Here is a 27,877-nt window from a genome sequence, read left to right as displayed (position 1 = left end):
AATTCCCTCAGGAATATGGGGCACTGTGCAGTTGTGGTGGTGGGGCTGTGAAGGAGGTGCTAGGAAGTGGGGGGGTAGTCTGGGGGAGCCTCTGGGTAGGGGTGTGGTGTGCTGGGGACTGTGCAGTTGTGGTGAGTCTCTGGTCAGGTGGGCACTGGGCATAGTGGGTCTGGGGGGTGCTGGGTATTGGGATCAGTGGGAAGCCTCAGTCAGGGGCCTCTGGGCAGAGGGATCTACGGGGGAGGTCTCTGGGCAAGGGGGCACTGGGCATGGGGGGTACTGGGCATAAGGGCGTGGGGTGGGGTGGGCCCGCTCCCGAGGGGAAGGGGCATGCTGGCAGCACAGAGCTGGGTGGGTCAGTGTGCATCTGGTGGCTGTGAGATTGCAAATAGTGCCCTTGTGCTGGGCTGCACAGAGCAGTGCCACCCCCAACACACCGCGCCCCATTACCCAGGCTGGCCCCTTGCTCCAGGGACCCACCCCCATCCCTCTATGCCATGCCCCATTGAATATGTTTGGCGCTGAGCCCACAAAAGGTTAGTTCCACTCTGATCTGCATAAATGGTACTATTGATATGGGGGAGTAGATATAACTATAATTTGGGAAATCAATGACTGATGATCAAGACTGACTGAATCTGTAATTTCTGAAGCCTTAAACAATACAAAGAGTGGCTGATGTTTGTTTAGATTTTTACATGATGTTTGCACAGTCACACGGTAGTGTCCAACCACTTCTAATGGATATGAATGTGAGACCTGGAGGAGAGTAGGTAACAGGAATTAACATACGTTTTGAAAAATGGTTATCCCCAGAGAGTATCTTCAGAAGTTCATGTCTGCTTAGGTCAGGAAGAAACACTGTGAGTAAAAAGTAATGTTTCATAATGTATAGTTAACCTGTGGAACCCACTGTCATCAGTTATTCAGGTCAAGAGTTTAGTTGCATTAAAAATTACATTTATTTGAGTGATGTTACATTAAATAGGATGGAAAAAAGGTTATAGAAGCAATATAAACCCTTCTGCTACAGGGCACAAAGCAATCCCTAATTAATAAGGAATTAGGAAGAAACTTTCCCTAGAGCAGGTTATCATATAATTGTTCACTATTGGATTTCTTGCAGCTTCTACTGAAATACCTGGTACTGGCTATTAGACTAGATGAACAATTTCTCTAACCCAGTCTGGCAATTCCTGTGATCTGAAGTATCTGTGGGAGATATTACCATAACGAAATACCCATCTGGTATAAAAGGCAGGCAATCTGTACGTGACAAAAGGCAGGTCTTAAACACAAATAGGAATTTAACACACATTCTCAAGAAGCACATTTTCTTTGAGAGGCTGTCACATTTCCCTTACAAAGGTCAGTGAAGAGACAAACCAATACTATGCTGAAAATCCAGGTAATATTTCAATATTATGTAATTACTTTTATGTCTAATTTAGTGGTGCCATCTGTACTACTTGCATGAACATCTATTTTAGCTACGAAATTTATCTAAATCCCATTGAACTCTGTGGGAAAATACTCATTGACTACAGTGAAATTTGGACGAAGTATAAGGTCACCAGCAGAGAAACGTTTATGGTTAGAGATAGTAAAAAAACCAAATATTCACAGAAAATGAAAAAACATTTTTTTTTTAAAATTCTGATTGCTTTTTTGAGAAAGACAAAGGGGAAAACAATGATCAGACAGTAACTTTTTTTTCTGTTTTAAAAAAAGGGATGGGTAAAATGTCAGTCTTAGAAAATCAAAATTTCATCAAAAAACTGAAATTTTTTAATCAAAATCAGAACTGAAAATGAAAACAATTTTTCCTCAAAAAAAATCCAATGAAAATGTTTCAAATAGCTCTAATTGTGGCTTTCCTTCCCAATCAGAGGCATGGAGGGAAAAGGGAGGACCACTGTGAGAACAGGGAAAGTTAATGTCCTGAAGGAGAATGCCCAGTTACACAGATCAAAAGCCTTGTCTCACTTAGAATCATAGAACCATAGGGTAGACAGGACTGCATGAGTCATCTAGTCTAACTCCCTGACAAGATGCAGGATTTGTTGGGTCTAAACCATCCAAGACAGATGGCTATCCAGCCTCCTTTTGAAAACCTGCAGCTTCCATCACCTTTCTAGGCCGTCTGTTCCATTGTCCTACTGTTCTGACAGTTAGGAAATTTTTCCTGAGATTCAATCTAAATCTCCTATGCTGCAGTTTGAACCCATTGCCTCTCGTTCTGCCCTCTGCGGCAAGAGAGAACAACATTCCTCCATCTTTTTTATGGTAGCCTTTCAAGTATGTGAAGACCGCTATCATGTTCCCCTTCATCTACTCTTTTCTAAATGAAACATACCCAGTTCCTGGCTTCAGCCTTTGCTTGTATGGCTTGCATTCCATCCCTTTGATCATCTTTGTGGCTCACCTCTAGATCCTTTCCAGTTTCTCTACATACATCCTTCCTATACACTGGTGACCAAAACTGGACACAGTACTCTAGCAGAGGCCTAACCAGCACTGAGTAGAGCAGTACTATCCCTCCCGTGACTTGCATGCTATGCCTCTGTTAATACAACCTAAAATTGCATTTGCTTTTTTTTGCAATAGCATAGCATTGCTGAATCATGTTGAGGTGTGATCCACCATATTTCCCAGATCCTTCTCAGCAGTGCTGCTGCTAAGCCAGTTATCCCCAATTCTGTACACGCACATTTCATTTTTCTTCCTTAAGTGTAGCACCTTACATTTTGTCTTTTTTTAATTTCATTTTGTTGTCTATATCAATTTATCAAGATCCCTCTGAATTTTATCTTTATCATACAAAATGTTGTCAACCCATCCTCCCAGCTTTGTCATCTGCAAATTTGATCCATATGCTCTCTATTCCTACATCCAGGTCGTTTAATAAAGATGTGAAACAGTGTCGGACCTAGAACAGATCCCCATAGAACTCCACTTGAGACCTCCTTCCAATCTGATATAATTCCATTAATAGTTACTCTTTGTTTGCATTTGTCTAACCAATTATGTATTCACTTAATGGTAGTTCCTCCAAGCCCACATTTCTCCATACTTATACCTGTATGACTCTATTGATGCCATATAACAATTATTAATCCTTGCCGATGCTCAGGATTCTAATACTCCTAGTTTTAATTAATCTTGGTCCTCATGCCATATTTCTCACATAAAATCAAAAGATAACAACAGGTTTATAACAGATCAAAGGAATTTTTTTTAACATAAGGCTTATTTGTGAAAATTTCTGCAAGATGAAATTGAAGTAAACAGCTTAGTAAATTTCCAAAAAGGACTAGAAACTTAGTGTACAGGTGAATAAAAATAGTATCAGCTTTTAAAATCGCAAGGATGAAATTACAAAGACAACAGATCATCATGCTTCAGGGCAACAAACTGATCACCAGCTGGGGTTTGGAAGAAATCCTGCCCCCCTACCTCTACCGCCCAATGTCATAGAATTACACAATTAAAATAGGTGCATCACAAAGGAGATTCTCTGAAGATCCTGGCATTGGCCTATCACAAAGATAGGATACTGGGGGAGATGGACCATTGGTCTATTGCAATATAGCAGTTCCATTGGTAGTTAGTCAAACAGTAACATTTCATTTAAATTCAAGTGAATTAGGGCAGTTATTTGGGGTAAAAGAATAAAACAGTAAGAATTTAACTGCCAGTTGCAAGGAGTGCTGGATCTCTGGGGGACCTGATGACCTTATAAAGAGGAATTGTAAATATTTGGTCTCTAAATGAGACTTTAGTTCTGCAAATGGAAACATGAGTGTGGCTAAACTTCAAATATAAATGTTCTCCTGTGAATCCCCAAAGGCCTAGTCCTGCAGGTCTTCCTCAGGCAAAACTCCCACTGCAGTTTACCAGGGGCTGGCAAACTTTTTGGCCTGAGGGCCACATCTGGGTATGGAAATTGTATGGCGGGCTATGAATGCTCACAAAATTGGGGTTTGGAGTGTGGGAGGGGATAAGGGCTCCAGCTGGGGGTGCAGGCTCTGGGGTGGGGTTAGAAATTGGGAGTTCAGGGTGCAGGAGGGGGTTCCAGGCGGGGGCAGGGTATTAGGGTGCAGGGGGGGTGAGGGCTCTTGCTGGGGGTGTGAGCTCTGGAGTTGGGCTGGGAATGAGAGGCTTGGGGTACAGGAGGGTGCTCTGGGCTGGACCCAGGGGTTCAGAGGGCAGGAGGGGGATCAGGGCTAGGGCAGGGGCATGGAGGGAGGTCAGGGATTCAGGTTCCAGGCAGTGCTTACCTCAAGCAGCTCCTGGAAGCAGTGGCAAGTCCTGACTCCGGCTCCTATGAAGAGGCTTCACCAGGCAGCTGGGTGTTGCCCTGTCTGCAAGTGCTGCCCCTGCAGCTCCCGGAAGCCATGTCCCCACTCTGGTTGCTATGCAGATGCATGGTGCCATCCAGGTGGCTCTGTGAGCTGCCCTGTCCACAGATGCTGCCCCTGCAGCTCCTATTGGCCGGGAACCACAGCCAATGGAAGCTGCAGGGGCGGTGCTTCGGGTGGGGGCAGAATGCGGAATCCCCTGGCTGCACCTAATGCATAGGAGCCGGGGGAGGAGGGGACATGCTGCTGCTTCCAGGAGCTGCGTGGAGCCATGGCACACACAGAGCGGGGCAAGCCCCCAACCCCATTCCCCAGCTGGAGTGCCAGAGCGAGGCAAGCCCCAGACTCCATTCCCTGTTTTAATGGGGTCACCTGGACTGGCTTAGACTTGCTCCAGCTCTGGGTGGTGGGGCTCAGGTCACAGGCCCCCTGTCTGGGACTGAAGCCTTTGGGCTTCAGCTTTGAACCCTCTGCCCAGAGTGATGGGGTCAGGTTTTGGGTTTGGCCCCTCCACCCAGGGTGCAAGGAATTGGGTGGGCTCAGGCTTCGGTACCCCCTCCTGGAGTCATGTAGTAATTTTTGTTGTCAAAAGGGGGTCATGGTGCAATGAAGTTTGAGAACCCCTGTCCTAGACTATTTGGGGCGCTGCCCTGCCTCATGGCCAGAACCTTAAGACTGTTTTCTGTTCTGCCCTGCCTGCAGGCCTGGGCTCCTTAAGACTGTTAGACTGTGATATCCTGTTTAAGGGATGTGGCTTTAACCCCCGATAGGGAGTGGTGCCCCAAAGATATAGCGAGGAGGAGTGGCCTCTCCTTGAGCTGGTGGGGGAGAGACCCTCACCAACCCACTACAACTCTGTGATAAAGAGGAGTCCTTTCCCTCTCATCCCCGTACACAGAGAGGCTATGTTCCTATCACCCTTTTCCCATCTACCACAGCACAACATTCAGATTGTGGGCAGGAAAGATTTCTTCTATTCCTTCCCCACTCTCTGCGCAGGTGCAGTGACAGTCTAGCTCAGGACTGCAGGGGTGGCTTGATTAAGGGCTAAGCCAGGGATCGGCAACCTTCGGCACGCGGCCTGTCAGGGAAATCCGTCGGTGGGCCGGGACGGCTTGTTTACCTGCAGTGTCCGCAGGTTTGGCTGATCGCAGCTTCCACTGGCCGTGGTTCACCATTCCAGGCCAGTAGGGGCTGCGGGAAACGGTGGTCAGCACATCCTTCTGCCCATGCCTCTTCCCACTGAAGGATTTGACCCAAAGATCTGATTATTTAAAGTAACTTCCAGAAAAGGGTTAATAAACAAATTGAAAGTCATGCATCAAAGACATATGACTATATGCCTGGAATAATACAGTGGAAAAATGAAAGAACATTTTATTTTCAGGTGGTATTGCTCCTTTCTATTTAAATTCTCTGACCATCAGGGAATCAAGTTAGTTCTAGCTTTTAGTTTATAGATTTTGTGTTTGGTGTTCAAGGTTAACTTCTTGCTTGATTAGACATGAGCAAATGCTAGCAGCTGCAAGTACCACTGTGGAAATGAAATATTGTACTGTGTTTGGTCAGAAATGTCAAGAACCTGATAGTTAACTAAAAAGATATCAATTTGTCTCCTATTAGCAGCTCTAAAGTAAATTAAATAGTCTTTCCTTTTTATGTCGCAAAACATAAAGATGTCATAATCTGGAATATGTACAATAATTTGAAGATAACGACCTTCATTTTATGCAGGTAGTGGAGTGCTCCCTTTAATTCATTACCCAATATTATCACAGCACCAACATATGGAAGTTCAAGAAGTTAGGAAACATATTTGTATGCTAAAGGAATTTTTAGTCACGTGCATTGTTTTGGTAATGAAGTATAAGTGTGTTAAAAATCACAAAAATAGGGCACTATACTTTTTCAATGTACTATTGGTATTACATAGCATAACACACACTCCCTCTGTCTTTTTGCAAAGAGTTTTCTGGGTACATTTTTTATGTAGTAGCATCCTGTGATGATAGATAGGGCAAGATCCTAAGCTGGTATAAATTGATGTAGTTCCATGGTCTTAGCAGAGCTATATTGATTTTCAGCAGCTGAGGTGCTGGCCCATAGTTGCCAAAGAGCTACACAGAATATAGCCACATAATGCCTAGTAGGTTTTACTTGATTTAACCATCTACTTTATTTTAGATGTTTCAGTTACAAAAATTAAGCCAAGTGAATTACATAGACTGTGCCCTACTGGTGGGGCATAAAAGCTGAAATTGTCACAAAACAAACAAAAACTGCTTCTAATTTTTGGGTGCTATGTATAGATCCTGGTTTTCAGAGCTGCTGAGCTCCCATTGATTACCCCTGTTGTGAGTGCTGCTGGCCTCTGAAAATCAGGCCCTAAGTGTTTCAAATTGGGCTCTCTAAATAAATAAGTAAGTAAATGGGGGGACCAAAAATTTGAAGCCACTTTTGAATATATTGGCCTAAAATGTTTTATCATTCTGTGGTGTACTCTGGTATCACTGGGTGAGTGCAGCATAAGAACTTAGATACAGAGGCATATAACCAAGGAAGCCCAGATCAGATGCCAACAACTTCCCCTCTGTCCTCGTGCTTCTGTCCAGGGCCAAGTACAGCTTCATCCTTGCACATCCAGCACCCAACAACCAAGGTCCTGCATAAACAGCAGTTCTAGACTCTCCGTACATGGAGGAGTGTAACTGGTCTGCTCATCTCTTCTCTATGTTGGCTAGTAGTGCTGGGCTGCCAATGAAGAGAGACCACACTGTGGCTTGGAAGAGGGTGGGGCAGGGGCTGCTCAGATCCCATACCCATAGACACTTGGACGCAAGGACTCTGGGAGAAGCTACTGGTGTGCAACATTCCGAGCTCCACCATGAATGTTGGCTTAAAGTCAGAGTCTTTCCCTATGGTTTTTAGTGTACAGATACTATTGAGTTCACTACCTTTGAGCCTTTGGCTTTAGAAACATGAGCTAAATTTGAAATCATCAAGGACAGTAAACTGGACAAAGAGAATACACACTGGCTGCCTTGTTTAATGCATATTTCAAGGGCTGACTTGAGAAATGTTCAGGCAGATCACTGGAAGCATGTTTTCAGGTACAACTTCCTCCTTCACCTCTTTTTTTCCTTTCTCCAATGTCATTTCCTTCCCAGAAATTTCTGCAAGGCATTAGCAACAGTAGTTGCCATATGGCCAAGTGACTTTTGTTTGGAGACTTCACAGCTCAAACAGGAAAATGAGTCTAAGGAGTTTTGCTGCAAAAAAGAATAGCATTTGTTTTCACACAGTAATCCAGGATTCGTTTCAGCATTCTTCCAAGTGGGATGGTGGCCCTTTAACACCGAGCAAGGGAAATTGGAATGGAGAACGATGAATTCATGGCCAAAATGGGCATTTAAATTTTGAAAAGAGCATCCAGCAGCTCCCAGTTAGGCACTTCAATGGCTTTTCAAAAGATGTCAGCTCCCAATGAGGCACCTAACACCCTGATCATTCAGTGGCATAATTCAGTGGAATGACTTAAGCACATGCATAAGTCTTTGTAGAATCAGAGCCTAAATGAATCACCAGATTTTCAACAACATCTGGTACCCAGCTTCCAAGGGCTTGTTTGAGCAGCCAGTGACTGTGGAAACTCAAGGGCTTTTCAGGCATCCTCTCGTTCACCACACCATGTCCTCTTCTCGAAGAAAGGATTAATACCTTTATCTCTTGAGGGTCTCCTTTTTCCGAGTTACCTAGATTCGTGGGTTAGTATTACACCATATCAAAACCAATGGAGAAAGAGCAAGGTGAATTTAAAATTTAATACAGGTTTGAGTCAGAGGGGACAGGGGAGGGAGCAGGTTTGTGGAATGGAGCTCTATAGGCAAATTATGCCTTCTCCGATATGAGCGCACTAGGGGTGAGGGGAGGACTAGACTCCTGTTTAGTGTATCTGTGCTGGATAACTTCATAACTTGGCTGGACTCTGTTGACTCTAGAGGAGAAGGTTTATGTTCAAGGTCATAGCCTTGCTGCTGTGGACACTAGCATGGCAGTACTGGTGGGAGGACAGCTTGGGATACACCCAATGAAAGGTGAAGCAAGAAGTTGCCCTTATAGTGGTTCCCTCATTGCCAGTAGAGATATCCAGACATCACAGCTCAGACAGTGCACCTCTTTCCCCTCCCCAGTTTGCCACTGCCTCTGAAGAGGCCTTGTTTGAATTTTAATATGTTTGAGGCTTTTTGTACCAAAGCATCCCCAACTCTGGGTATCTGGGCTCTGCCATCTCTGCAGGAGCAGGGGATGTTCTGGGGCAGGAGTGTGTGTTGCTGGGGTGGATCTGCATCCCAATAATACTGAACCCTTTCAATAGCCCATCACAGGTGTGAGGGGAGGGCTGTTCTAATCTTCCCTTGGGGCTATACCAGCCCTGGCCACCTCTGAATAAAGAAAATGCAACCTATCTCCATCCCTGTGCTGGTGCAGGGATCCAGATCTATCGAACTATGCACATTTGGAGCTTGAGTCACTTGTCATCTGATGGAGAAATTCCATCTTAGTGCTTGGTCTCAACACCACCTTCTTACTGAATCCATTTTTTTAAAACATTTTTTTTTAGCTGTGCGCACTCGGGCTGGCCAATGTTCTCAGCATATCTTTGTATGGTACTCTAAACATGATATGAAAGAAGTATTGAACTTATCAGTGTTGACTTGTCTTTAGTGGTGTATTGTGCCCCATCACTGATTGGCCTGCTGTGCACTGCTCCAAACAGGCTTTGTGCACTGAAATTAGCTGCAGCTTTTTCAAAACATGACATGTACCTCTCTAGAGCCATGTGATTATGAGGTGTCTAGTATACATTTTATTATTATTAATACAAGGGTAAGGGCTCTCTTCTTCTCTCCAAAGGACTGTAAAGTACATCACAGATTTATGTCTTGGAAACCAAAGCTGGAGAAAACTATCAATAAGACTTGCATAAATGACTAATAATTTTTCTTGAGAAGAACTTAAACTCTTAAAAGTCAGCCAGCTGGCACTTTTAAAGTCTATCTGTAAATATTAAAATCCTTCACTTGTAAAGAATCGTGAAATATTATCAATATCTCTGGTGTGTAAGTCAATAAAAATGAAGTCAACCTAAAATGCTACCACAAACCTTTTATGGTACTGATATCAACTAAAAGGAGAACGACATTACGTCAGCAACTAAAAGGAGAACGACATTATGTCTAAAGAGCATAAGATGTACACAGGCTAGCCTACCCAAGTTAGCCTGAATCCAACTAGTGCAGGTAACCGTAGCACTGAAGACAGGGCAGGCACAGTGGAAGTTAGAAAGCTGAGTACATACCCAAGGTCTATGCTGGGTACAACCAGCGCTCTGCTGTATTCACTTCTATTGTTACCTGCACTAGCTGGAATCAAGCTCGCTCAGGCAGGTGAGCCCATGTTGTGTAAACGTACCCTAACTGCTTGTACAATTGGGTTTGTTTCGTGTCAGTTCTCATTTATATATATGAAGAATTTTTACTGACATTGTTCATCCTTATACATTTTCATACTTGCTATTCATTTTCACCTATTGGTTTGTGGTAGTGGAACCCACAGTGCTCAGTTCACACAGGATATAAGTCCATTGTAGCTGTAAATTGGGACCTTTAGCTCAAGCTGCAGTTGTGCATGCTGTTTAGCGCTGGAATTTCAATCTCGGTGTGTCTGCCAGATGGTGAACCTCTCATTAGCATGTAGAGGCCCCAGTTGTGTCAGGATCTCATTTGGGATAGACACTATAATGCTATGTCTTTGCGTATTTACTGGTCATATTTCCAGTAATTACGGGCATTCTGCTATGTAAGTATATTCAGACATGGTGGGCCCCAGTCCTGCTACTCGATCTGCACAGCAGACCCATTTGAAGACCTATGGATATCAGTGGAGCTCTGCCTGCCTGTGTATATCCAATTGCAGGATTTAGAGATTCATACAGTGTAAGGAACCTTGCAAAAATAATGGTAATTCTCTACTTCTAAAATATCAAAAATAGAACCTGTGATGCAGAAGAAATAACAGTCCCAGGCAAAATTACTGTTTAGATAAAAAATGCTAAAGGTTGTTGCAAATGAAAGGAATACATTTCAGTTAGTTCGAGCACAGACTTTGCCAACTCTGAGTCCTACTGTACACAATATTAATTGGTTATACTGAAAGAAAAAATGGGCATTATGGGGTCAGGGATTTTTTTAAAGAAAACTGTTGAAACTAATGAATGAGCATGAACATGTGGGTGCAACTGTTTCTGTAAACCAGAAATGTGAGAGACAATCAAATATTTAGGTTACATAACAGAACCCTCTGGTTATGTTTTATTTTTGGAAACAAAAAAAAATGCATGGGCTTCTCTGAAATGAGCATTTAGTAACTTAATCACAAATGTGAAATGAAGTTAACAAAACAAACAACACCAATCAGACTGTGGGGTCAGTGGAATGCTCCGGAGTGTTTCTCCCAGTGTAGTACATGATGTTTGCAAACAGTCATTACAGAGGGATGTGAGCTACTGCAGTGGTCAGGTGGACAGTGTTTCCCGAACGTCACCTACACTCTCCTGTGAGTTGGGAAAGTTTTTAATAAATGGGGAGTGAGGTTTTTAGATAGATAATTTACAGATCAACCAATGAATTACTAGTGTTGTGCCAGAATGTTCTATGATGTAGTAAGAGAGAGGAAGAAAGAAGATGGCCATAGCTCAGATACGTAGGAGAGGTCCGCACTCTACATAAGGTCTGTGGCAAACAGGACAGTCTTTGTCTTTGCTGAGGCACGGGTAATCTGGAGGTACAAGCTTACCCTGAAAGATATTGTGCACGTCCGTGATTAGCCAAAGAGAGCCCTGGAGAGGGGTGACCAACAGGAGCTTTGCCCTCAGTCCCAGTCAGGGGCACCATTGCCCTGGGTACACTAAGCTACCGAGTCTTTTGAAAAAGTCTACTGCTTAGAGGACACTGCCAAAATAAACCAGTCTGCTGCCTCTAACTGCATTGAGGACTTGCCATGATAAAGAAAGCATACCAATAAGTCTCCCTGTGGGACACATGTAGCCCTGATAAGTTACACATGCTCTGCTATGAATGTGATGCATGGATGACTCCAAAATAGTATTTGTCTGTGGTAGCAAGGTTCCACAGAGCTTACTCAGGCCCGTATAACTTTAACAAGTCTGTTGCATCAGAACAGAACCATTGTGCCTGGGTTTGTGTCTAGAGTGAATAAGGAGCCCAAACGCTATGTACACCATAGTGGCTCACTCAAAGAACACTCACACTCTTGACACTGGTGCATGGCAGGAGACAAAGTGCCATCTGAAATCCTGGCTCTTCACCCTCGTTGTTTGCCCTCTGAAGGCAGAACCGATACAGAGGTGCCTTTAGATGCACCACAATGATCTCTGAGGATATTGGGCCTTTTCAAAATGCATTTCTGGTGCGTGCATCAGACTGGAGTCACATAAAGCCCCGAGAAAGCTAAACATTATATACCTAATATGCTGCTTCCCATCAGATGAAGAACTCCCTTGGCTGAGGGGGAAGATTTTAATGATCTTATAATAAATCCTGCAAATAAGGGAGATGAGGATGAGTAGGCTGTGGATGTACTATAGGAAGCAGGAGTACTGGATAGGGAATGTAGTGGCAAAGTAAAGGAGCTCAGCTATTAATAAGTCAGCCTGAACCCCTAGGCTGTAAGACTGATAGCCAGCAACTATGCTGGTGAGCAGTAAAGGAAGAATAAACACATGCAGAGAACACACTCAGAGCTATGGGGAGGGGGTGATGTTACTGTACTTATTTATTAGTCATGAGATCAAATCAAACACAGGCTGACCGTATGATATGTTCCTACATAGAGGGAGAGGAAGGGGTGCTGTTCGTCTTCACTGAAGTTGGCTGCTTCCTGTTTCTTTGCCCTGTTGTAACAGTTGCTTCCTTTGAGAATATAAGCAAGGTCGTACTGGGTCAGGCCAATGGTCCATGTAGCCCAGTATCCTCTCTTCTGACAGTGGCCAGTGCCAGATGCTTCAGAGGGAATGAACAAAACAGGGCAGTTACTGAGTGATCCATCCCCTGTCATCCAGTCCCAGCGTCTTGCAGCTTTAGGGACACCCAGAACATGGGGTTGTGTTCCTGACCATCTTGGCTAATAGCCATTAATGGACCTGCCCTCCATGAACTTATCTAATTCTTCTTTGAACCCATTTATACCTTTGGCCTTCACAACATCCCTTGGCAGTGAGTACCACCAGGCTGACTGTGTGTTATGTTAGTTTTAAACCTGCTACCTTTTTATTTCATCTAGTGATCTCTGGATCTTGTGTTATGTGAAGGGGTAAACAACACTTCCCTATTCATTTTCTTCACATCCTTCATGATTTTATAGACCTCTATCATAGCCCCCCTGCAGCGGGGCAGTAACCCCGCTCCGGCCCTGAAGGGCTTAAAACAGCCCTGGGAGAGGGCTGTTGCAGGGGCAAGCAGCTACTAGACTGATTGAGGAAGCAGCCGGAGCTGGGCCATCTCTAGCTGTAGAGGGAGATGGACCTGGCTGCAGGGACTTGAGCAGAGCAAAGGCAGAGAAGCTCAGGAGCTCCAGCCTGGAAAGCCCCAGGCTGTGACCTAGCATAAGGCCAATGGGTACTAGGGGTTGCAGAGGACAGCCCAAGCAAAGGCAGCAGGTCCAAACCCAACCTTGCTGGTGATGAGTAGGCTGATACTGCCCCAAGGCATGGGGCTAGACAATGACTGGCAGTAGCCTGATACTGAGGTGAGTTGGGGATAGTGAGTGGGGGTTCCCTGGGAAGGGAACACCCTGAGACAAAGGGGTTACTGCCAAGGGGCAGCACCCCAGATAATGGGGCATCGGGTCTGGGAGGGACACAGGGGCCAGGCACTCTGGAGGCTGGATGAGGTAATTCTTGGAAGAGACCAGCAGGAGGTGCTGCAGGGGTGAGTCTGCATGCCTACACCCCCTTAGTTGTCTCTCTTTTCTAAGAAACTCTTTTCAATCTCACCATATGGAACTGTTCCATACCCCTAATCATTTTTGTTGTCCTTTTCTATACCTTTTCCATTTCTAATATACCTTTTTTTCAGATGGGGCAACCAGATCTGCATGCAATATTCAAAGTGCCATGGATTTATGTGGTAGCTTTATGATATTTTCTGTCTTTTTGGCTATTCCTTTCCTAATGGTTCGTAACATTCTGTTGATGTTTTTGACTGCTGCAGACTGAGTGTTTTCAGAGGACTATCCATAATGACTCCAAGATCTCTTTCTTGAGTGGAAACAGCTAGTATAGATACATGATGGGTTGTAGAATTGGGATTATGTTTTCCAATGTGCATTATTTTGTATTTATCTATATTGAATTTCATTTGTTATTTTGTTGCCTAGTCACCCAGTTTTATGAGACCCCTTTGTAATTTTTCACAGTCAGCTACATTCATCTCTTGGACCAGATCCTGTGCTCCACTTAGGACTAAAACAAAAATTGTCTCTCCTCTCGTGGGTTCCAGAACTAGCTGCTCCGCAAAGCAGTCATTAATGTCTAGAAAGTTCATCTGCATCCCTTCCTGAGGTGACACATACCCAGTCAATGTGACGATAGTTGAAATCGCCCATTATTATTCTGCTTTTGTAGCCTCTCCCAGAACATTTCACAATCACTGTCACCATCTTTGTCAGGCTGTCGGTAGTATATTCCTACTGCTATATTCTTATTATTCAAGCATGGAATTTTTATCCACAGAGAATCTGTGGTACAGTTTGATTCATTTAAAATTTGCAATATTTGACTCTCTCCTTTTTTCACATATAGTGACACCTCCCAGCAGCGCAAACTACTCTGTCATTCCTATTCATTTTGTACCTGGTATTACTGTGTCCCATTGATTATCATCATCCCACCAAGTTTCTGTCATGCCTATTGTATCAATATCCTCATTTAATACCAGGCACTCAGCTTCACTATGGGTTCCTTCAGGGTGCCACCTGGAACTGGGATATCACTGAGCCCCCTGACCCACCAGTCTGGGCTCCCTTTACACTGTACTGCTGTGACAAGCTGACAAACCCTCTCCAGGCTTCAGCCTGCACTTTCAATTTCACCAGTACACATGCAAGTAGGGACACACCCAGCTGCAGTTACATACAGATACTGTGACCAGCCCCTACATGAGAAGGCTCCAGTTAGGAAACTTCCCAGCTACTCAGGCACACACCACCTCTGGAGTGTAAACCCCAAATTATACTGTCTTGTGCTGCACAAGGAACTGTACAGCGTAAGCTCATGAAATCCGCCTCCTCCTTCAATGTGGAGAGGAATACACCACAGCTTTCTGCCTCGAGTTATGATGCCCACACACTCGTTTTAGATAAAACAAACAAGTTTATTAACTTCAAAAGATAGATATTAAGTGATTATAAGGGATAGCAAACAGATCAAAGCAAATAAACAGAAATGCAAACTAAGCTTACCATACTAAATAGATTGGATATGTACAGCAGATCCTCACCCTAAGTGATGATACAAGCAGGCTTCAGATTCTTAAGGGGAAAGCTACACTTGCTTACAGATTAGAATCCCCAGGTGTTCCAGTCACAGGCTAAAAATCCCTTTAGCCCGAGTCCAGCACTTCCCCTGGTTTAGTCTTTGTTCCTTAGGTCTTTCCAGGAGTCTCTTTGGGTGGGGAGTCAGTGAAGAACCTCAGTGATGTCACTTCCCTGCCTTATAAAGCTTTTGCATATGGCAGGATCACTTTGTTTCAAAGCTTGGTTCCCACACCAGTCAGTGGAAAAATACTGATGTCCCGAGATGGAGTACAGCACCTGGTCGCATGTCCCTGTAGTTTCACAGCAGCCATTACTGGGAGACCGTTTGTAGAATTCTCAGGAAGGCTCCTCAGGTGGGAGACAAGCTTCTCTTAAGGCCTATTGTTTTCCTAATGACCCTTTAACTTAAATGGGCCCTTCCCAGCCAGCTAGACTGAGAGCCTTTTGCCTAGTGGGCATTCCCCAGGTGTAAACACATTTGAAATACAGATACATAGTCAATATTCCTATCTTCAGATACAAAATATGTGCATACAATAAGATAATCATATTCAGCAAATCATAACCTTTTCAATGATATCTTACATGACCTATCTTGCATAAAATAAATCATAATTATGCCATACTCATTTCATAATATCACTATGAAGAATATGGGGTGCAATGTCACACTCATCTTAGTATTTAGTATTTAGAGTTCTAGCATTTGTAGACAAGTACTTATAAAATTTATCAATATGTAGTTGTCTGCCTTTGTGTGATGTAATTGAATGGGACTATTTTTTGTTTGACTGTTTTACTTCATCTTGGACCTGTACTTCATTAATTTCTAGCCTCTTCTCTGTGCTAGGATACAGAGTATCCTCTTCAATAAATCTTCACCCAAGGGATGTTTCTGTTTGAACTGTTTGCTCCTCCACACCTGTTGGCTTTCCCCCAACCCTTAGTTTAAAAACTCCTCTACAAACTTTGTAATTTTACATGCCAGTAATCTGGTTCTGTTTTGGTTTAGGTGGAGCCCATCCTTCCTGTATAAGCTCCTCCTTTTCCAAAAGATTGCCCAGCTCCTAATAAACCTAAATCCCTCCTCCAAACACTATCATCTCATCCACACATGGGGACCCTGCAGTTCTGCCAGTCTAACGGGCCTTTCGTTTGGAACTGGAAGCATTTCAGAGATGCTACCATGGAGGTCCTGGACTCTTACCTAGCAGCCAAAATTTAGCCTCAGATCTTTCTCCTACCTTTCCCTGTGTCATTGTTACCTACATGTACCATGACCACAGGCTCCTCCCTAGTGCTGCACATAATTCTGTCTATATGTCACAAGAGATCCGCAACCTTCTCACCTCGCAGGCAATTCTTGGGGCAGTTCTCAACTATCTATACTTTTAATAATCAAATCCCCCAAACTATTATCTGTCTCTTCCTAAAATCAGAGGTCCTGTCCCTGGAGAGGTATTCTCAGTGCTAGAAGATACCATGATATCATCTGGAAGGAAGACCCTGAGTATGGAATTGTTTCCTTCTCTCCAATTTGATTTTTCTCCTCCTATATTTTCATCCACCTCAACAGCAGAAGCTTTCAGAGTGGAGGATGGGTGGCAGGGTGGGACTACTCTACCATTTCCCAAAGTGTCTCCTCAATGTACCTCTGCCTCCCTTAGCAACTCCAGTTCAGCCACTCTGTTCTCAAGAGCCTGTACTTATTCTCTGAGGACCATGAGTTGCTTGCACCGAATGCACACATATGCCACTTGTCCACCATACAGGAAAGCATACACATTGCATTCACTGCAATAAATTGGATAGTCCCCAGTCTGCTGCTGGATTTCTGCCTGCATGATTTTTACTTCTGCAGGAGTGTTTGTTCATTCTGTGAGGGGCTGGGGGTGGTGTTTCTTGGTCTAAATTTAAAGGAATGTTGGGTGTGTCTGACTCTCACACTCCATCTTTAAACTGCCTTGCAAATCTCCCCTGTTGGCTGCTCCTGTTCACTTTGAGGGCTCCTTGCATCAGGCATTGTGCCTAACCAAAATGGCAGTGGTACATGCAGAGCAGCTACATTGTTTATCCTCTCCTGCTGAGGACACCAAGTTGTTCTGTATGGGGTGCCAGATTCTGGATGGTTGCTGTCAGGGAAAGAGCAGAGAAGGGGTTATTTGCAACTACGCTGGGGTGGGTGTTTTTAAAAAAAAAAGGCAGGGGGGCAGTTCATCTTAGGTCTCTGCCTAATGCATTTGTGGAAATAGTAGACCTGGAGCTGCTGCAGGAGTGCATGTGCCAGTGTTCTGCTAGCACAGCAAGGGGGTGGGGGTGGGGCCTGAGGATGAAGAGTTATTGTTGGGTCTGGCATAGCATCTGCTTGTCAGTGTCTGGAAAGGATGCTGCAGATTCTGTGTTCACCCTTTGAAACGCTGCCATAGAACAAATGTACGGTGTAACCCTCTCAGGGCCACTTTGTCCCATCCTACTCAGCCAACCAAACACAAGCCAATGCCAAGTTAGAGTGGGACAGTCCTAGATTTTCCTGAGCTCATTAAGAATGATCGTCTCTGACTTGTTAAGGTCTGCTGAGTATTCCTATAATTCTCGATGAGATGAGCCCCACCCTCAGTAAATTCATCAAGAGGAGGCCTGTCTGTTGCTGCCCCTGGGAACTGGCAGATGGAGATTGTGCTGCAGCACACATGTGCATGGTTCTAACAAGGAGAGGAAATTAACAACTTTGCTGCTGGAAGCTCCTTTGCCCAAAATACCAGCAGTTCCACTGAAGCTGTCATATGAGCATCCTGACTCTGGCCGTGGACTATGCCAGATGTTTCACAGGAAAGCAAAACAAAATGCAATTACACTGGATTTGGCCAGTTAAAAAAATACTGTTACAGGAAGGAGATTCTTCCTGACCCTCATGGTGCCACAAATCGTGTGTGACAGTTCCACAACTGTGAAGGCATGTACATGTGAGAAAGGTGATCCATGAATTGTAGAAAAAGAGATTGTCAGATGGTGAAATCTAATTCTACCCCTACAACGTAAAGACCATCTGGCATGTGTGAGGCTATGGCAATGTGGATATCTCACAGGGAGTTCAACATTTGGAAAACATTTAGGAATTTAGGTTCTGATTCAAAAAGCAGCTCCAATTCTTTGACATTGAAAATGCAGAAGAAGAATGGCAGATTTGTGCACCCCTGCATGTGCACCCTGTGTGAGGAAAACCTAACTGTGCAGAATACATTTTGTGAAGGGGACGCAACAGTCTAGCTTCTGCTTCTTGAAAATCTAAATGCTCTGCTGTCTGTCTTCTCTCTTCTCCTTTGTGCAAATCGCCATTATTTCCCATTTAAAGCATTCATCTGTTTTGGCTGGAAAGTGTTGAGTGCCTGTACTCAGAGGTGAAAGTAATTTACAGGATTTACCGGTACTGCTGGAGTCCTGAGGAGGGTGTGGCCTCAACCAGAAGAGTCGTGGCCTCTCAAGATTTAAAAGCCCTGGGACACCGGCTGTGGCTCAGAGCCCCAGGGCCTTTAAATCAACCCGGGGCTCCCAGCTGCAGAGGTGGCTGGGAGCCCCTGGGGCTCAGGGGCAAATTAAAGAGCCCAGGGTGCTCCAGACCCTTTAAATCCCCACTGCAGCCCCAGTCGCTGGAGCTGCGGGAGGGATTCAAAGGGCTCTGGGTTTCCCGCTGCGGCGGGGAGCCCAAAGCTCTTTAAATCCCCGCCGTGGAAGCCAGTGCTGTCTGGCACTGCATACTGGCTCTTGCCGGTACGCCGTACCGGGGGGACCGGCTTACTTTACCTCTGCCTGTACTCCTAGTATAGGCCATATTACCATTATATGAACTTAGCCTTAAAACAATTAAAACTTTAAGATACTTGTATTATGTCATGCAAGTCCCTATATCAAATAAAAAATGCTCTTCATTGCTTCAAACCAATACTAATTTGTTCGAAAGTCCACATTCTCCATCAGTCCAATCTACACAAACTCACACTAATTAACTGCATAGCTTCTTTTAAATTTACAAAAGCAATCATTCTTTGTGATAGTTTTATACCTATTCCCAATGATTGCTGAATAGACTCTAATGACATGGTAGCCATGGTTACAGTATATAAAATATGCAACCATGAAATGTGGAAATGTAAGTGTAATGTAATCTCTGGAAAATAAAGGACTTTTTTGGCATATACACATTAATTAGGACATCACACTAAATATTTCTCATGTCTGCATTCTTGATAAAAATAAAATCCTTAATGGCTAAAAGGACTTTCACATTCAATTCACTAGCAAATGGTTCCAATAGGAAAGGCATTTTCTCTGATGAAATATTTTGCCAGGCCAACCAAAGTGACATTCTGTGCTACAGTATGTTGGAAAGAATCCCTGGGATACATTCCCATTGGACTAGCTGTATGTCACAGATTGGAAGGAAGTGGCAAGCTCTCTCTCAGGGAACTGGGGAGATGAGGAAAATTTGTGAACCTTTGTGACATTCTGTTCAGGACACCCAGAACTGTGAATCACTGTGTTATCTCTCTACCTTAGCAATAGTGAGCATTACTGAAGGCCAGACTGTGTGCCAACTCCTGGCCACACCAGTTTGCCCACCTCACCAGCAAATTCCTCCAGATTCTGCCAGTCTTTACCTTGCGTTGCAGGTAACAACCAGTGAACCCCATTTCTTGAGTTCCTGAAAACATCTCTTTGTGGGTCTGATCCATGTCACTGGATACTGTTTGCTGCCTGCAAAGAGACAGTGCATACACCAGGTTGTTATGTTAGCGAAGGACTCGCTTTATACTTCAATATCACAGCACTGAGATAGCTTATAGTAAAACTAAGAATAAGTTAATTATTAAAAAGAGACAGGTATGGTTACAAACAAAGAAAACACACTTACTAGTGCCTAAAGTTTAACAGATTACAGTCTTGGTCTTAGGCAATTTCTCACCTATAGACAGTTCCTGGATCCACCTTTCACAGATTCCAAGAGCTCTGGCCTCTTTTGTCCTTTAGTGATAGATAACTACAATGTCTTATATTTTCCAAAGTGCATTATCTTTGGATCAAGAGACAGGAAGACTTCCTGGGGATGCAGATTCAGACCCTTGGCGAGCTCATGAAGGTCCTTCCTCCTTGTACTTTCATTGTCCTTTGCCTGTAATCAAGCCGGGCAGAAAAGTGAATTCACATTCCTTTGTCTAAGTCAGGTTGGGTTTATGCACTGCCTCTCAAAGATTTTAAGAACATCTCTAGTGTATATAATTCTTTGTACACAACCTGTACATACATTGTGCAATGATTTTCAGAACCAGCCTGTCACCAGTTTACATATACCTTACATGACACCTTTTAGATCTATATTATGATAGTGTGTTGTGGGCAGCGAGTGTGTCAGGCCTGGTATGAGTTACAGTATAGTTGGCCCTCTGCCAGTGCACACTGAGGGGCTCTTAGGGTCACAACCTTTCAGCAAAGTACAAACCAAGTTTCAGTGCACCATGTTTGCATCCCTTTTGTTTCCTCTTTCACAAACATGCTTGTGAATGAAGCTTTGTTCAACAAGTGTTCAAGGGAAAAAAGAGTTTGGGGCCTGCAGTCAGATCTCATTTCCTGATGAAACAAAACTTGTTTTGGGTTATAATAGACAGCAGTTGATTTTCTGTTTTCCCAGTCACTTTGTCCAAAGAGTTCTCTATAGCAGATCATCAAGTTCTGTATATCTAAGGGGTTTCTATAGCCCTCATTGCTATAGCACTTGAGCTCTTCACAATGTTTATAGTATTTATCCCCACAAAGCCTCTGGGAGGAAGGCAACTACTATTATACCCATTTTACAGATGGGGAACTGATGCTAAGTGACTTTTCCAAGGTCACACTGGAAGACTGGTAGAGCAAGGTTGACTTGAGCTGATTGAGTCAGCTTGAACCCAAGTGCCCTAACCATCTGCCCTCTTTAGGTTGACCTGAGATGCAGACTTTGGCCAGAATTTCCAAGGGGTGAGGACAAAGCTGAGGATGCCTATAGTGAGTTGTCCTGGAGGGCTCCACTCACCTCCTTTTGGCCACATATGGAGCTTAGCTCTGCCAGGCTGATGCCTCTTCCTGCCTTGCATTCTGTCACTCTCTGTCTTGCTCTCTCAGGACTCAGCTGCTCCTGCTTCATGGCTTGCCCATCCAGCCAGCTCACTATGGCTTTCCCCTTCTGGAGAAATCATTTGGTATCAAAGTCTTTCGGATCCACTGTCCCAGGCAGTCTTCTTTCACTGCCCCTTAATGGTGCCACTTCCCCAGTGACTGGTAGTGGAACCCAGGCCCATCCTTTACACTGGGTTCCAGCTTAGGGACCATACAACAAGCCATCAAGGTCTGCACAGTCCTATCCCTTGCTGCTGTATCCCTGGGCTACTTCCTACCTTGCCCTCTCACCTAACAGTGACTCCCTTTGTAGAACCACTTCTACTCTCTGCTACTGGGTTTTATACAGGCCCCTCCTGTTCCTGTCCAGCTGCGTCTCATCTCTAATTATTCCTTGCTCCCTGATTCCTTCTTTAGATGCAGCCTAGACAGCTAATTGGCCCACCAACCACTTTAATCCCGTTAGGCCTTGTGTGGAGTAGATCCCCCTTCCCCCATCACAAAGGCTTTGCTAACTTTTCTCTCAGAGATGTGACCAACTGTAGTAATAGCATGATAAGTAGTGACTCATCCACAGTGAATGCAGTTCTCAGGCGACACATAGGCTGCAACTTTTTTTCCTCAGGAAACATTTGATACATAACTTTGAATAGAAAACTTATTTGTAAAAATCAGTCTGTTTGTGATCAGTTTGTGCAAAGAAAAGGTGAAATTGACTGACAAACATTCATTATAAATATTTCATCCTGCAAACCCTAATCAGTTGAGTATTCAAAGATGCTCTAGAGCAGTGCTTCTCAAGGTATCTGATGTGGGGGACCGGCAATTTTTTTTCCCCAATGTGCCAGGGACTGGTGCCATATTATTATCCTATTAGACGCTTTTATGAGGAAACTCGCTGCACATCGGCAGCCGATGGCTTGCGGACCAGCACCGGTCCACGGACCACCACTTTGAGAAGCACTGCTCTAGAGCCTCAGATTTCTACCTTTCACCATCCCAGACACAGCCTAGCGAGGGCATTACAAAGAGGCTGCTGCTAAGGAGGGAAAATTAACCTTATGGGATAAAAAGGATAAACATGCTGGATAAATCCTATTTGAATCAAGCTAGCTTTCTACAAGTCATCAGCACCTCTAAAAGCAAGAATTCCCATTAGATAATTGCAGTAAGAGTACTGGATCTCCAGCCTGGTCTTTGTGTCTCCTTTATCTTCATTGCAAAAAGAGAAGTGAAGGAGACAACTATTTTTATTCCAAATACAAACCTACAATAAAATTGTAACTCAAGAAAATGTGCTGAATTTTTTTTTTATTATGATTATTTTCTCTGAAATAAAGAGAAGATTCATAGGTTCCAGGCTAGAAGGGACCCTTATGTTAATATAGTCTGACCTCCTGTATGACACAGCCCATAGAACTTTCCCATAATAATTCCTAGAGTATGAACATTTTTAGAAAATCCAATCTTGATTTAAAAATTGCCAGTGATGGTGAATCCACACAACCATTGGTAAATGTTTCCAGTATTTAATAACCATCACTGTTTAAAATGTATGCTTTATTTCCCATCTGAATTTTAACTTCCAGCCATTGGATTGTGTTATACCTTTCTCTGCTAGATTCAAGAGCCAGCTATTAAATACTTGTTCCCCATATAGCTACTCATAGAATATAATCAAATCACTGTTTAACCTTCTCTTTGATAAGTGAAATAGATTCAAGGAGCTCAATCACACTAAGGCATGTTTTCTAATCCTTTAGTCATTATCATGGCTCTTCTCTGAGCCTTCTCCAATTCTTCAACATCCTTTTTGAACTGTGGACACCAGAACAGGACACAGTCACACCAGTGCCAAATACAGAGGTAAAATAACCTCTCTACTCCTATTCAAGATTCCCTTTTTTATGTGTCCATGGATTGCATTAGCTCTTTCAGCCACAACATTGCTCTGGGAGTTCATGTTCAGCTGATCATCAACCGAAGCTTTTTCAGAGTCACTGTTTCCCAGGTTAGAGTCCCCTATCCTACAAGTATGGCCTACATTCTTTGTTCCTAGATGTATACATTTACATTTAGCCATATTAAAATACATATTGTTTGCTTGCATCCAGCTTACTAAGTGATCCAGATCACTCTATATCAGTAACCTGTCCTCTGCACCATTTACCACTCCCCCAGTTTTTGTGTCATCTGCAGACTTTATTAGCGATGATGTTATGTTTTCTTCTAGGTCATTAATAAAAATGTTAAATAGGACAGGACCAAGAATGGGTTCCTGTGGGACTCCACTAGAAACACACCGATTTGATGATGATTTCCCCATTTATAGTTACATTTTGAAACCTATCAGTCAGCCAGCTTTTAAACCATTTAATGCAGAAGTGGGCAAACTACAGCCTGCAGGACCATCCTGCCGGGCCTCTGAGTTCCTGGATGGGAAGGCTAGCACCTAGCCCCTCCCCTGCTGTCCCCCCTACCCCGCAGCCTGAGCTCACTGCGCCGCCAGTGCTCGGGCTCACCACTCCTGCTGGGCAGCGTGGAGACGTGGCTGGCTCCAGCATGCTAAGGGGATGGGGAGTAGGGGGTTCTGGGGAGCAGTCAGGGGACAGGGAGCAGGGGGCAGTTGGATGTGGTAGAGGTTCTGGGAGGGCAGTCAGGGAATGGGGAACAGGGGTGGTTGGATAGGCATGGGAGTCCTGGGGGGCCTGTCAGGGGGCGGGGGTATGGCTAGTGGGCAGGGCAGTCAGGGGACAAGGGGCGGGGGGGTTGATGGTTTGAGGATTCTGGGGGGGTGGTTGGATAGGACTGGGGTTCTGGGGGGCAGTCAGGGGACAGGGAGAAGGGGAGTGGATGGGTTGGGGATTCTGAGGGGGGCAGTCAGGGGATAGGAAATGGGAGGCGGCAGATGGGGGTGGGGCAAGCTGTTTGGGGAAGCACAGCTTTCCCCACCTGGCCCTCCATATGGTTTTGTAATCCCAATGTGGCCCTCAGGACAAAAAGTTTACCCACCTCTGATTTAATGTGTGCCAAGTTAATTTTATATCATTCTAGTTTTTTAATCAAAATGTCTTGCAGTGCCAAGTCAAATACCTTACAGAAATCTAAGTATATTACATCAGCACTTCTACTTTTATCAACCAAATTTGTAATCTCATCAAAAAGAGTATGTAGTTTGACATGCTCTAGTTACCACTAACTCACATTGGTGGTTATTAATTATATTATCCTTCCTTTCAGTCTTTATTAATCAAGTGGGAGAACGCAGCTGCATACATCCTATGATATTCTATAGAAAAGGTACCTTAGTGAGTGTTCCAGCCAAGTGCAGGATGTGAACCGTCCATTGAGCTGTTGTGAAGAAACAACAGGGGTGTGTTTGTTTTGGTAGAAAGAGACTATAGTGCCTATTTTAAGTGGGGATGGAATGTTCCACTCTTGCACACTGTATTGACCACTAAAGAGAAACTCCTGCCAATGAGAGTCTGAAAACTAAAATGATGTGCCAAATATATGTATGCAGTACTACTCCTCTTCTCTTGAGCTGCTAAACCACATCTGTCTACAATGGGAAACTTAAAAGCCTCTTAGATGGATCCCTTTTCCCACACAGAGGAGTTTTGCTGTGATGACTGAAAAGAAGAGACCCATCTCTATCTCTCCCACTGTGTTCTATTCAAAGTTACTTTCCCAGATAGCATCTGAAATAGTGAAGCACCATCTGGATGCCCTGAGATTTTGCATGCAGTCTTGGGAAATCTAGCCAAAGCCTGCATCTCAGGCCAAAATTCTGGGACCAATTATCCTGTCAATAGGATCTGCATGTATGCAACTGACAAGCTAATTGGGACCTGATGCGTGTATGATGATTTGGTCTTAGTTTCTATCTCAGCCTTTCTATCTGCTTCATGTCAATCTGTTTACTTGCTCAGATTTTCCTGAAATGTGATTGTGTCATCTGGTGCACAGGCTGCAGGCTGCAAATCTTACCATCCCAAAAGTCTGTGTTACACCCCAAACAACTATCAGGCGGTGGGAGAGAGCATAACATGGCACATGTAGCTTGCACAACTTCTGAGGCATAGTGTAGAACAAGTGCATGGCCTTCCTAATTGGAGGCATGGTCAGGTCAGGCCCAAATCTTTACCTCAGCATGATGCCTTCTAAGAGCAACGTAAAAAAGGGAGCACTCTCGCTGACCGACACAATCCTATGCTGGTTATCAGGATACTTTTGTGGAAGTCAAATATTGTTGTTCGTAAGCTTTTCCTACTGCTGATGTATGGCTGCATGGGAGGCAGAATGAGAGCCAGAGCAGACAAAGAAGGAAAAGAGACTATAACAAAGCAGACAAAAGGGATTGAGAGCAGAAAAATATAAAAGAGGCCAAAATGAATTAAAAATAGAAGAAACAGAAACCCAGAACAAAGTAGGAAGTGAACAAGTACGGAATGTAAAAAATGTAGCTGGAATAATATCAGATCATCATTATTATAGACAGGTATCTTTTGTTTGTCGCAGGAACAGAGAATCTTCACTTTTGAAATTGACTGAGCTCACTTTAATTGTACATTAAGCTACTGACAAGGTGACCCAAGTGGAAACAGAATACACAATTATTTTTCATTTTTTCTTAATTAATGTAAAATGACATTCCATTTATATTCTGTTTTTTTCCCCATTAACACATAAGAAAAAAATCATCTAAATGAATGGACCTTTTTGTCCTTGACTGGATCATCCCTTCCATAATAAGGTAACTTGCCCTTTGGTGGTTTAATTGCTGATTAATTAGGAGCCCCAGGTGTGGAAGTGTGTACAACCCTCATTAGTAGAATCTGGACTGAGGAGTTTAGTGCTGGTTCACCTGAAATGGGCTGTGCTAGCTAGTTCTGCATTGTCTGTAATAGGAATGCTGCATTTTTAGTTAATGGGTAGCACTGGGAATTTCTTGATTCAAGTATTAAACCTTTATATTCCCATGAGGCTGCACTGCCCTCATGGTCCTGATAGGCTATAGGGATTTGCTCCCAAGTTCCTTGTGCACCTAAAGCTTCCACTGAATCAGCTGGACTTCTGATTATGCAAAGTTTCTAGGAATGGGACCTAAAATGGGAGAGGGGGATTTTTAGAGGGTAGCGGGGTGGTCACCCAGTCCTGCCCTGACGGTCATGCCCCAAACAGACCATAGCTCGCTCTCTCTCTCTGCCTTCAGATAGAGGCCTGGCTTCTGGGAAGCTGAGGGTGCCTAGAGCAAGGCAAGACTGGGGAAAGGCCAGAGGGACTGGGGAGTTCTAGGCTGGCAACTCCCCAGGCTGCAGGGCCTTGTCCAAGGCCCCAGAGAGGTACTGGGTTCCAGAGAGGGGCAGCAGGTCCAGATCCAACTTTGCTTATGATGAGTGGCTTATGCTGCTGTCCGCCTCAGGAACCAGGGGCTAATTGGTGACTGGCAGTAGCCTACAACTGAGGTGAGGTGGGGATAGGGGGTGAGAGTTCCCTGGAGAGGGGAGACCCTGAGACTCAGGGGTGTACGTCCAGGGGGCAGCACCCCAGGTAAGGGGGCACCGGAGTCCAGGGAGGGACATGGGGGTTAAGCAGCAGTGGGATACTGGCCTGCAGAGGGCGCTCCAAGGCTGGGAGAGCTAATTCCCGAGACGACCAGCAGGAGGCGCTGCAGGCATGAGTCCCACACCACTACATAGAGTGTAAACATTTTGGGGTCTCCTACCATATGCATGTAGGGTGTTCAGCACAATGGGATCCCAGTCTTTATCTGGGGCTCCTGGGCATTACCATGGCACAAATAATGAATGAATTAATACATAAAAAAAGGCATACACCAGCAGTTCTCAATTTGTGGGTCAGGATCCCAAAGTAGGTCACAACCCTGTTTTAATCAGGTGGCCAGGGCTGGCATTAAACTTGCTGGGATGCGGCTTGGGCTCAGGCTTCAGCGCCCCCCTCCTGTGGGTGTGAAGTAATCTTTGTTGTCAGAAGGAGGTTGCGATGCAATGAAGTTTGAGAACCCCTGCATAGACTGACCCTTGCATATTTTCTCATGAGAAAATATTGTCTTTATTTTCTGCTTGCTGGTTGTGTTTCTAACTCTCATTTTTTCTGACTAGATGTGTTTATTTGAGACAGTCCTAGTGGAATAATTGTTCCTGTTATGCCACAGGTATAATAGATACTACTAAAATTATAGAACATGGGCACCCAACATATCTAGGCACTTAAGTCAGACCCTGATTCTGCAGTTGCCTTCCTGGGTGTGGGCTCCTGCACCTGCACAGAACTCCATCCACTTAAGTGAGGGCCGGGCTCTGCATGACAACAAGTGGCAGGATCGTGGCTTAAGAAACCTGGTTTTCAAAAGTGCCGGGCACCCAGCAGCTACTGCAGACTTTGAGAGCTGCTCAGTACTCAGCGTGCTTGACAATCAGGCTGCTTTTGGAGAGGCCTAAATACGGACTTGGAGGCCTAAAGTTAGGCTTCCATTTTTGAAAATCGTGGCCACTGCGTGTTCAGATTAATGACTGCAATGTTTTCCTTTACCTAGCACCTTTGCATTCATAACACAGTGGATAATTCCTCCGGAGAATTGTGTGATATGGAACGAGAGAGGAATGGCAGTTTGGGTGCGAGGAGCTCAGGACAGCATTGTGGCACAGTAATGAACAATCCCATTGTACTGGAAAAAACTTGAACAAGCTAAGTTCTTCTAGCGCAAGATGCATAACTGAGAAATAATAATT

The sequence above is a fragment of the Gopherus flavomarginatus genome, chromosome 2, assembly GCF_025201925.1.
Source record: "Gopherus flavomarginatus isolate rGopFla2 chromosome 2, rGopFla2.mat.asm, whole genome shotgun sequence".
Lineage (NCBI taxonomy): Eukaryota > Metazoa > Chordata > Testudines > Testudinidae > Gopherus > Gopherus flavomarginatus.
The sequence above is the reverse complement of the archived record's forward strand: the minus strand, read 5'-3'. Positions refer to the sequence as shown.